A 12,703-nucleotide genomic window follows, 5' to 3' on the forward strand; every position below is an offset into this window, starting at 1 on the left:
ATGGAAAAATTTTGAAAAGCACATAAAAGATTTTTTTCTTTCCTTTTATAATTCAGATTCTACTTTACTTTGATTTTCAAACCACATTATATACAGTGTTTAGGCTACATATTTCTAGATGTAAAAATCTGTTTTCAAGAGCACTAAATCAAATTTAGTAATTTATTTAATTCTTATGTATTTATAGAATTTATTTACATGTAACTATATAATGTCCCATGTACTAGATGAAATCTCCCAAATGAGTGACTTGATACAGATCCACTGAAAATTTGGCTATGAACACTTCAGTGGTTTTCTCTATACTAGCTTTCTCTCATTTTTGTTTAATATAAATGATACATTAACAATGCCAAAGCTCTAATCTGTTAGACTCTATCATTAAAAATACATTTATCTTAATGATCATTTATGTTTTTTTATAATCCAGTAGCCCTTGACCAGATCTTGTCCTGACCCCTAGCTTAAATGACAATCTCTACTTTGGAAAATCATGTCTTCTTCTACCTTTGTTTGCTATTTACCACCCTAGCTAGATAATCTCTCTTTTTGCAAAACTGATATTTCAGATAATGGCTATACTGAATTACAGCCTCATATTTTAATAGATAGACCAAAACACTTGTGATCTTTCAAGAATCATGTTAGAAATGAAAGTTCCTTTATTCCTGTTGCAAATCATTAATACTCAGACTGCCAATGCTCTTTTATTTTAATTAGAGAAAATTTTATCAATATGTGCTTGTAGTACATAAGTTCACAACCATTGTGGGGAGTTGGTACATGTACATGGTATTTATCAATCCCTTTCTCTGAAACTCCTTCCTTCCTACTGTTCTGCTTCCCTGTACTTCTTAGATATATATCATGTGCCACAAACATACAAACATGTAATATATATATATATATATATATATATATATATATATATAATGTAGTTTTTATATATTTTTAGTATGTGATGATCATATCCCTCAAAGGGACTCGGTGCATGTATACAGTCCTTCACAGTTACCTTCCCATACATTCTATCAGTTTTCTCCCACCTTCCCTGTCTTTTCATGCCCTTCCCACGAGCCACATATCCATCTCCCAATTTCCCAGTGTCCATTCCTTACTTTTCACTTTCTATATTGGAGTTCTCCAATAAGAGAGTTCATACTATATCTAAGCTTATGGTCTGATTTTCTGCTGATTTTTTGGGCAGACTCCCTTCTGGACATGGCTAGAGAAAGCATGAGAAAATACTTCCTAGGTGAAAAATTCACAAAGGTGTGTTGCTGTATTTGTTATCTAAGATGAGTGAGCAATGGCTCCCTGATTGTGCCAAAGACCCTCAATTTTAATACAGAATAAGCACATCCTTGACTACTCAGCAGTTACACATTGAACATAGACAGCAGCAAAATATTAAATTGACTGCAAGGTGCCTGCTGTATTAATGGATAACTTAGACATGTGCAGAGAATATAGAAAACATCAAGTAATACCTTGACAATGCATTTCACCAACCTTACCAAGAAGGAGCACAAAAACCTGAAATCACTGCTCTTGGGAGAACAAAGTGACAGAAGCAATCTTACAATCTTTATGCTGGACGTTGATGAGTCTTGGGGAGTTGTGTTAACATATGTGATATTCATGGCATTCAGCAGCCCCTCAGAGATACAAGGTAGCTCTTCTGTGCCCTGTCCCACTGACCTCTTTACATAGCAGTGTGAAACTGTGGATGATAAAATTGACCTTTTGTATAGGAATCTTGGGAATCAAGACAATTAGAGTTCAAATTCCGATATATACATTGCTACCACTTTGTACTAAAAGTTTTATCTTCTAATAATATCTCATTTTCCCCATTTTGCAAAAGGAATAAAAGATTAGCTTCATGTTGAGTCACCCTAGCATTTGGCTTCATAACCTATTTGATATAAGATTGAAATTAGTGCAAAACACAGTTACCTCATCTCAGAGAAATTATCTCCCATTAGTTGATAATCTCAACCAGAAATGTTTTCCTTATTATGATGTGAGTATGTGATATGTTAGCTGTCTTCTGTCCTGTGATTGTTCATATTCAGTTTTTTAGGTCATTTTGCATGGTTTCACTGTAGTGTTAAGAATTGTGGATGGGGGGCTGGGGAGATGGCTCAGTAGAATAAGCGCTTGCATGGCAAGCACAAGGGCCTGAGTTCAATCCCTGGTTCTGCCAAATATAAATAAATAAATGAACAAATAAATAAATAAAAAAGAATTATGGACAGGAGTCAGGGAAGTCTAGGTATACTTTTGAACCACTTCTATTTAATATGACTTCACAAAAGTTTCATAATCTTTTTCCCCTTCATTCTTTCTCTTATTACAATGTAAACCTCAGCAATGTCATTCATGTTTATGCAGCAAGATGAGATGCTACAAAGTCTCAGCTCTTCTGGAGAAAAGTTTTCCCAATCATTCATGCAAATGTATGGTATAACTTCATTTACAGAAGTAAACTATGAAAATCACTTTCAAAATTTTTATAAACATACATAAAATTATGCCATCAAAAATCTCCAAAAACCAGAGGTTATTAGTTGCATCTCAATTTCTACTCTTGGTCTTCATTGTAGTGCTTTCTCAGATAGTAGAACAACTCTTGCTCTATAAATTCTAATCATTCCAGATATTTTATTTTTTAAATCTCTGAAAAAACTTTATTCTAATTAATACAACAGAAAATTTAAATAATAACAGATTGCATATATTTTTCTCCATATTCCAGTTTAAAGTTCTAATTTTAAATCTCAATTTTTTCATTTATGAAATGAATAAAATACAAGTTTAACCCAGAGATATACAGACATTTGACCTTAAAAGCTATTTCACATCAAATTAAAAATTATCTTTATACTATAAAGAATTACACAAGCCATTACAAAAAGGAACATTTGCTGCACAGCATCACAAGCACTCATGTTTCTAGTTATTCTTTTGCTTTCACAGCAGCAAGAAGAGAAAGACAAAAGCAAAAAGTAGTACAGCTATGGACTTTTGCACCATCTGGATTTCACAAATGTCATGCTCACAACCTCTCTAGTACTTGTTATTAGCTGATTTCTTTATGACAGCCATTCTTTCTGGAATGAGATGGTACCTCAGTATTGTTTTCATTTGCATCTCTTGAATGACCAAGAGTGCTATGGAACATTTTTTCATGTATTTATTTATTATTTGTGTTTCTTCCCCTGAGAAGTGTGTATTCATTTGAGATGCTCATTTTTGGACTGGGCCTTTGAATCTCAAGGGTCTGATTTTTTTCTTATCTCTTTATTCTAGATAGAAGTACTTTGTCTGAATAACTATTAGTTAATAATTTTTTCTCAATTTGTCGGTTGTCTTTTTACTCTGTTGGTGATTTCTTGTACTTCATTTTTATACTTTTCTGCTGGATGGTTAAGACTAAGATAAATCAAGACCTATGCAACAAGAATTGCAGCATTTGGATCTGATAAGATCAGTCAAATCCCCTCAGGATTTATCCTGAGATCTGTACTTCAGATTGTAGATCCTTTGTCAGTGTCAGCCATGTCGATGAGTCGCGACCATTGCTTGGCCAATGTGCTCTCTGTGAAAGCCTGAGAAAAGGTTTTCTCTCCATGTGACTCTCCTAAGGCACACTGTACATCATCGATCACTTTTCTCTTTGGTCCCATAATCTCCTTGATCAGAAAATTTGGGACACAACTGAATTACATGTTGTTACAGTACAAGTTCTCATATGTTCTAAGTCTTAATTGACATTGGAAGGCTAGGCCAAGATGTTGGCTTTCCTTTTGGCCCTCCTTTTTCTCTAATTTTTGGTCTGCAAACTTAGATTGTTAACCCTAAAGAAGAAAAGCTTATTGTTATTACCATATAACCCAGGCTATTGAGCTTAACCTCACTATCTGTCTGAATATCAAACATTTTAGGCATAACATGGAACAAGTATTTTTCATAAAGTATTGATATGTTAAACTTTAAGTCCCTACAGAATATGAAAAAAATGTTTAAAAAATAAAATATATTTATAAAATAGGAATAAATAATTATATATATTTACACATAAGTCCGAAAATCTAACCATATGCAACATTGTTGCAGAACAGTCCCGCAGCACTCCTTTTCCTGTCTCCTTCCTTCATTCACCACCCCCTTCCTTTTAAACAATCATCTACCCGAGAGGCAGCATGGCAGCAACTGGCCTGTCATGAAAAAGCAGCACATATTCGAAAGATCAGGATGACAGGCATTCCAAGCATGAACCTAATATTACAAATTGCCATCTTTAGTGCAGTTGCTTGGTTCCCAGGTGTCAGTATATATAGTTAGTCAAGGTGAGAATCATTCCAACTAACTGCTAGATTAAAAAATCTTCTGAAGATTCTCAGGATCATTGCCTTACCCATCTTGTACATATAACTGTATGGCTGTCCTCTGTCATGTTTCCTAGCTCTTCTCCTTGCTCTCTCTTTATTTTCCAGTCCTCAAGTTCATGCTTTCCTTTTAATTATATTATACCTTTCTATTTGTGTTTCTTCTTTTGAAATACAAATGTTGGAGAGGCTGTCGAGAAAAAGGAACTCTTCTCCACTGCTGGTGGGAATGCAGACTGGTGCAACCGTTATGGAAATCAGTGTGGAGATTCCTTAGAAAACTTGGACTGGATATCCCATTCAAATCAGCTATTCCTCTACTGGGAATTTTCCCTGAGGATCTAAAAACATCATATCATAGTGATATATGTGTACCTATGTTTATAGCAGCACAATTTGTGATAGCCAAATCTTGGAAACAAACAAGATGGCCATCACCTGAGGAATGGATGAAAAAGATGCGTTATTTTTATACAATGGAGTATTACTCAGTTATAAAGAATGATAAACTCGAAGGCTTTATATTGAAGTGGATGCCACTTGAACATATAAGTGAAATAAATGAGACACACATGTGTAAATGTCCTATAGTTTCCCTAGTGTTATTTGCTTTTGTTTTCCTCTTTAAATAAAAAAGAAGCATTATAGTACAGACTGAATGTACTATTTTTGTTTATTGACATCTCTAAAAAATTATTATTGCTAGAGTATTATGCATTCTTAGGGGCTGAGCTGTGGTCCCTCAAAATCCCTGTACTAAAACTACATCCCAGTACCTCAGAATAAGACTATATTTTCTGGTACAAAAATGACAGGGATAAAAGATACATTTGTTCATATATACAGGACAGCTTGGATAACTGTACTGATGATTTTTGTTGTTCTATTAAAAGAGGAAATCAATGCTTTTTTTCCCCTCTCTTTTCCTTTTTAATTTCTTGTAACGTTTTTGACCAACTTTGCATGATTATATCTGGTATTCTAAACAACAAATATGAAGACAGCATTATGTAATATAACAACTATTGTTCAATTCCTATTACTTTGTTTAGTGAAATTCTGTATCACTCCTAATGGTTTTTTTCTCTTTTTGTGCTATATTTTATTCTCTCTAAAAGTAAAATATAAAAATATTTAACAAAATGAAGTCATTAGGGAGTCCCCCAAGTATAGCATAACCATTCTCCTCATGAGTAGGTGAGGACACAGTAGAGACAGGAAAAACCATGTGACAAGGAGAGGAAATGTTTATCTTCAAACCAAGGTAGTCAGATATCAATTCTGGACACATCTCAATCTATAGATTTAATCTCTAGCATCATGAAAGACAGATTTCTAGTGTTTAACCCAGCCAGTCTGTGATACTTGAGTATGCCAGACTTATCCAATTTACTCATTTTATAGGTAAATTCCTGGTTTTTATATGTGTAGTGTGTGTATTGACATTTTAAAAATAGTAGTGGGATTATACAAGATATGGTTTCACTGCTTGACCAGTATTTTGTTATCAATTGATGTTTACAAACAAAAATCATAGGCACATTGAATATATTTATCTGGATGTATTTTTTGCATCTGTTGTTCTAAAACCAAAATGATACAATGAATTGCTTATTTGTGACACTTATTGAGTTTCTATAACTTTTTTAGAACATATAAACATTATGAAATGTAAATTTTTAGAAGTGTAGTTATTAAGTCAGATCTCACAGTAAATGAAAATGGCAAGCCTTCATTTTCAATCTCTTTGAAATATTTCGAGATATTTAATTATTAATATTCCAGTGACGAGGAGAATGTGACCTTTACTCATTGCTCGCCTCTGAAGTAATTTGATTATTAGCGAGTTTTGCAGAGACAGATAGTTCAATTTTAGACGACTTTGTGTAAGTTTGCTGTGTAATATACTTACAACCTTACAATATTATTCATATAAAGAGATTTCATGTTCATGTTAGTCTTGAAAATTTACAAATTAGTATATCTTCTCACATGAATAGAAGCAAAGTAATATTGAATTCCCAACTTGCAACAAATATTTGACAGATCGGTGAATTTATTAGACTATATCAATAGTAGGTGAGGACACAGTAGACACAGGAAAGACCATGTGACAATGAGGTGTTACAATAAAAATATTTATTGAGTATAATTTGTAGATACTACAACTATTTGTAATCTATGCAATAGTGATTCATATCAGCGTGAAAATCAAACAGTAGAACTGAATGTGTTGATAAATAAATGTAATCAAACAAAGTACTCAGCTACGAAATTCCAAGGAGCTCCTAGGATCATCAAGGATAAGAACTAGAGGAATGAATTCCAATTTTTTGACTAGTACTGGCAAAAAGTTCTCTCTTCTCCTAGGACTCAGGACACCAAGTATTATAAAATGTATGAAGAGAATGTCATTCATTTATCTCTTTTGTTCAATCCATCTTTCAATCTTGTATGATAATAAGCACTCTGATTCTTTTATAGGGTTTCATATAATATATGTATCTTTGTTACTCTTCTCTCATTACTGGGATGAATACCCATCACAGAAAATGAAGGAAGGAAAGGGTTTTTTAGTTAACAGTTACAGGAGGCTTCAGTCCATACTCAGCTGGTGCCAAAGCAGAATGGCACATGGCAGAGAACAACCTTTCATGGCAGTGGCAAAAGGGCAAGAGAAAAATGGAGGAGTAGCAGCAACAGTGGCAACAGAGAAGAAGTCTGTCTCTCTGTCTCTCTTATGTTACATTCAGGGTCTCTGCCCCATGATGGGTGTATCATGCCCATAATCCCAGCAGTACTAAGATTCATAATCCCAGTGGATCATCAGTCAAAATCAAACTCTTGAAGTCCCTGCCCCATGACTGCATGAGGGTTTGTGGGGGGGCAGCTAACCACAAACCACAACAATATGAAAATGTCTTTAGGATTATTGTTTAAAGCACAAATGCAATTCCAATTATAAGTACCCTAAAAGACCAAATATTGCAAGCTTGGGAGTACCTGTAACAAGCACAAAGGTTTTCTTACAGAGATGATATCTCATGGCATTTCATACATCATCTCCTTTTCTTCATAATAAACAAAAAGATTCTATCAATTTTAACTTGATATAAAAGAACCAGTAGACATATGAAGTTATAAAACATATAAAACATTTTTTGTAATTGTCTTATGTAACATAAGTATTTTTGGGGGGTAGATGGGCTTATGAATGACACAATTTGAACAAAAATTGTAAGCCATAATAAGTGATATATTTCATGCTTTTTAATTTATTAATGCATTGTTAATAAATAAGAAGTCCCTTAGACTTAATAAAATTTAAGTTTTACCATGACTACTATGTGGAAATATTCATTAAAACATGCTCATTTGATTCTGAGGAGTATAAAGATTTATGTGTTTGTTTGCAATAGCTCAAGCATATTATGTTCTTGTAAAATGCTATGGTTAATAATTCTAAAGCACACACTATGAGGCAAACACATTAAGTTTATAATAGTTTCCCCAGGAAAGAACATTGACTATGAAAACAATAACAACAGTGAAGTTGATAAAAAATACTTTAGCACATACAGCAGTAAGTGTTGACATTGTAGAGAATAAATAGCTTGTAATGTGTTGCTAAAAAATAACTACAGAAAGGAAAAAGTGAAAAAGAGACTCATGCTGGTTCAAAGTGCTGAGAGCACTTGCTTGCATTCATTGGAATTAGACGTGGTCCGGAGAGTCAAACTGAGTGGCTAAAATAAGGAATATTACTGTCATGAGTCATGCAGTAATGCCCTACAATCTATGTTGACAGTCACATCTTACACTTAATGTCAGGAGAAGGATCTTTGATTACTATTGAGATAAGATTATTTCAAATTACAAAGTTAAAATTGGAGGATAACAAGGATTTATCTTAAAAACAGAGGTACTGGTCCAAATTGTGATTCACAATAGTAGCATTTTCTTCAAAATACGATTTCCAGAATGAATGCTATTTAGAGTTACACACATTAAGATATCTTAAAACATCACTATTCTTGCATATTGATTTACTGTTTCTCATGCAAAAGTTTTGTACTTTAAAGTGTGTGTGTGTGTGTGTGTGTGTGTGTGTGTGTGTTGTAGGTTTCTTGTGTTACTGAAGCTGGCCTTTAGAAGTACTTACTTTGTGTAAGACTCTTACTCACTCATACTTTGACATATATGCATGATACATATCCTTATGCCCTCTCAATAAAAAGAGTAAGGCACATAGCTTCAGAGGCAGCGATTTGTCAGTACAAGTAAAAATAGTCATTTGGCGCACTGAAAAATGATGTTTTCTATATCACGTGAAAATATTTACTAACTTGTTATGAGTCAGAAAGCAAATGATTGAAGATGAAGATTAGAACTTCATATTTTGACTGTGAATTCTATATATTGAGTTGAGTATTAATGATATAGGAAGATTCGTACTGTAATACACTATTTTCTGTATCAGTACAAGAATAACACAGCAAATAGGCACGCTTGCTCAAGGGCATTTACATGTGTGATCTGAAACATCCACACCAAAATGTACTTTAAAACATAAATCATGTATATGATCGTGTACATGTACACAGAGTTTTAAGGAATCACTTCTCTCCTTTATAAAACCAGTTTATCCATTTATAGGAAAATGTTCATGAATGGAATAAATGAGGGAATCTGTATATGAGAAAATTCACTAATCAGGGGGAGAAATCAATGCTTCCTCTTCTGAGGGCTGCTACCAGTTCATCAACCACTTGCTGGATGACTAAAACTTATTATAAACTTCAACATGCATTCCTCATGACACACAAATGGGTTGACCAGCGCTTGGGAAGTGCAAAAGTGCTACACACACACCTGTTTATGAATTTATGCTTGAAAAACTGAAAATATAAGAAAGTTTATCATAGAATATGATGTAGTTAATAGGATTTTTTCAATAGAGAGCATTGTGAATTGGAATTAATTCTAATTAATTAGATTTAGATTAGAAATAATCATTTAAAAAGTTGATGTCTGTGTAGCCTTGTGTGGAAATTTTCTGTAAATATTTCCCAAAGATAATGATAAATATAAAAATAACTTATGCAAAATAAAAAGGAAGAAAAGTGTTGCTGAAAATTGGTAGCAGTTTGGGAAAGAAAAATCCTTGAAGAAACCAAAACTGTCTAGATGTTACTCAATATTTACTCCCAAATTTTCAGTCTTCCACTATTGCCTTTCGGAAATGATGCTACACTGTCACAGGGTACACCACAGAAGGGAGAAGAGTTACCAGGATTCAGAAGGCAGCAAGAGACACTTCTCAAAGGACTGATGCTCAGAACTATATGAAAGTAGGCAAGCTAACAATCAAAACACACTGAAAAGGCACACACAGAGTGTGTGATGTGTGAACATAGTCCTCAGTTTAAGCACCATGGAATTCCCTACCAGGTGGGAGAACAGGATTTCATTCAGAATGCTATTGTGAAATACAAAGTTATAGCAAAATCCCAGCACATCGAAGTAAATCCATCACTCTTGTTCCATTGGCTGCTTTGGAAAACACATGTACATATACTTTAAAAAATAAGTCTTCATTTCCCATTTATTGTTTTTTGCTGTTATTTTTTATTTTTAAAGAGAATAAAAATAGAAACAACACAGAATTTCTCTAAATAAAATAATAAGGATTCAACAATGGCTGTTACATTGCATGATGTTGTCTTCAAATTAATTGTTTAGATTACTAGATAAGAGCATGTAAGATTGGTTTAAAAATTCTATAAGAAATTAACAAGGAGGGATGGCAAGATAACTCAGTGCACTATGCACCTACTTAGGCCAGTACAGGGACCAGTGTTAAATCCCTGAGACTGCATGCTGCACTGGCCCCACCCCCAGGCATGCTGAGCTGGCCACTGAGACCAGGCATGGTGGTGCACACCTGTAATCTCAGTGCTGGGGAGGCTGAAACAGGAAGATCACTACCAGTCCAAGCTGCAGAGTGAGACCTTGTACCAAATATGTAAAAAAAAGAAATTAAAAAGAAGAAAAAAATTTAAGCATTAACTACTCCTTTCAATAGATCAACAGAGGTTAGAGATAGAATTGTCCAAACTTTATTGTACATGAATTTGAGGATAACAAGATGTAAGACAACAGCCATTGTTAATTTTTGTTCTTGCCTTGAAATCTGTACCACCTTTATTGTTTTATGATTCTTTAGTTTTTGTCTTTATTCTTGGTTTTGTTTGCTTGTTTGTTTGTTTCTTCTTTAAAAAAGCAAAAGCCATCAGAAAATAATTGTGAAAGTCATATAATTCCCTCTCTATTAACCTTTCCTTTATCCATGTTAGATTTATGAACATGACCTCCATTTATTTCATAATGTGCAAGTAAATAAGCTACTCAATGGAACTGAGACAAACAGATTGTTAACTGTCCTTAAGCAAGCACAAAATGAATTTTATGGTAGCACATGGTTCTAATACTGCTCTGGAAAAACATGGATTTCTGAAAGGAATCACACGTGAACATAATTTACCCAAAAAAGTTAGATTTTCTAGGATCAATTTAAATGTTTTCCTTCTATAAAACTAATACTTTATAGAAACCTACACATTTAAAATGAGAAAGTACTTAAAGAAAATTGACAGATACATTTATATACAGATAAAATGTTTATTTTTTATTTCTTCTTTTCATGTTTTTAGTACAGAGTGTACAGGGTCTCACTACACAGATTGGCCTCATTGTGATCCTTCTGTTTTCAGCCTCCCAATTCCTGGGATTACAGGCACACTCTGCCACACCCAGTCTCAATTGCTGTCTCAGCATGCTCTGGAGTGGGGGGCTGGCTTGGCACACTGGGGATCAAACCCCAGTCCCTGTGCCCGCCTAAGCAGGCACATTCCTCTGCTGAGCAATCTGGCTGGCCCTGACAAAATATTTCTTTATTATAAATGATATAACAAAAGTTACAAAAAGATGGCATTAATATATTTTCTATTTTTCTATTATACTTAATAGAAAATGCAGCAGAAAAAGCATTGTTATTCTATGTCTTTGACTTCAAGTTAAGTGAATAATTTTTTTAAATAGATATGTGACATAATATGGTGGTTCTATAAGATATACTTTGTAACAAATATGGCAAAATATGTTTAATGACCAATTTTAAATTAAGAAATAGGTATGACAGTCCATACCTGTAATCTCAGCACTTGGGAAGCTAATGCAGGTGGACTCCCTCTAGTTTGAAGTCAGCCTGGACTACATAGTAGATTGAAGAAAAGCCTGATATACATAGTCAGATGCTGTCTCAAAAAGTAAATAATTAAACAAAGGGAACAATCATTAAACCAATTCAAATATAAATTATACAACTGCTTACAAGAGTATGAGGAAATGTTGGAATTCATATGTAATGTTTGGTGGTATAGTTTATAAATCTTTGGTGAGCATGCTGGATTCTGCTAAAATAATTGGAGAAAGTGTTATTTTTTTGGACTACTTGGATGTACATACGAAAATTTGTCTTAATGGGGAAATTATAAATAAGAGAAAAATTCCTGCCTAAAAATGTTTATTGATCAATTATTTACATTAAGCAAATTTCTAATGCCTATTAATAGGAGAATCACATACTAGCATCATGGAATTTTTGCCAGACTTTCAAATATTAAATCTGTGGAAAAGTTAGTCAGGATACTCCTTCACTTTTCTCAGCAGTCCGCACGTCAGCTACTTCGTGCTCTACCTTTGGATGTCTTTGAAGAGACTGGCAGCGATGAGCTAAAATAGCAACAGACCACAGACATTTCAAACTAATTTTCCATTTCGTTGATGCACACCTGCTCCCTACCTCCTCTGATATGAGAGGTTTCCTATATTCCTGTGATCTTCCTCCTCTATCTCATCCTGCTGTGTTTTTGTGCTCTTCAGATACACATTTACTTTTATAAATCTGGTAATATAAGCTTTCATAGGGTGCCAGTATATTTACTTTTAAAATCAGGAAGACACAATACATGAAGTAAATAATTTTCAATCTTTGATGTTAAACTATTTCAAAGCCTTGCAAATCTAGTATTATGGTGCTAATTTATCTACAAAAATTAACCACTTATGAAAATGAACAATCAGGGTTGGTGAGATGGCTCAGTGGTCTAAAGCACCTACTTAAAACAAGCTTAGCAAAAAAGCACAGGGGCCGCGGTTCAATCCCCCAGCACCACATGTCAGCCAGCCCCGCCCCCAGGTGGGCTGAGCTGGCCACACACACACACACACACACACACACACACAAA

The sequence above is a fragment of the Octodon degus genome, unplaced genomic scaffold (genome assembly GCF_000260255.1).
Source record: "Octodon degus isolate 3935 unplaced genomic scaffold, OctDeg1.0 scaffold00005, whole genome shotgun sequence".
Taxonomy (NCBI): Eukaryota; Metazoa; Chordata; class Mammalia; order Rodentia; family Octodontidae; genus Octodon; species Octodon degus.